Here is a 360-nt window from a genome sequence, read left to right as displayed (position 1 = left end):
CGTGCTGATGTGTAAAAGCCGGCTTCGCTTTCCGTGCGTGACCAAAGCGTCTCGGCCACCAGTTGTTAAAGCCGGCTGTTGTGCACGTCGCTCAGCACTGCGATTATTCCAGCCTAGACCGGAGCTGTGCTCGGTGGCGTAGTGACCCAGAGCTGACCTCTTTTTGTGCAGCCCTCCGCAGGACCGGAAGAAGAGCTGGCCAGGCTGGTCAGGTCATTAGGAGTGTTCTTCGCTTCAGGTAGCAGCTTGCTGGTGTTGTCCTAGCTGAAAATTTGCACCTCTCCCAGTCCTACAAACCCGTTGCAAGTTTTGCTTGTGGTTGGGAGGGAATGGTTGCCAAAATGGGGCCTCAATCTCCAC

This window comes from Pollicipes pollicipes, unplaced genomic scaffold (assembly GCF_011947565.3).
Source record: "Pollicipes pollicipes isolate AB1234 unplaced genomic scaffold, Ppol_2.1 Scaffold_6052;HRSCAF=7182_pilon_pilon_pilon, whole genome shotgun sequence".
Taxonomy (NCBI): domain Eukaryota; kingdom Metazoa; phylum Arthropoda; class Thecostraca; order Pollicipedomorpha; family Pollicipedidae; genus Pollicipes; species Pollicipes pollicipes.
The sequence above is the reverse complement of the archived record's forward strand: the minus strand, read 5'-3'. Positions refer to the sequence as shown.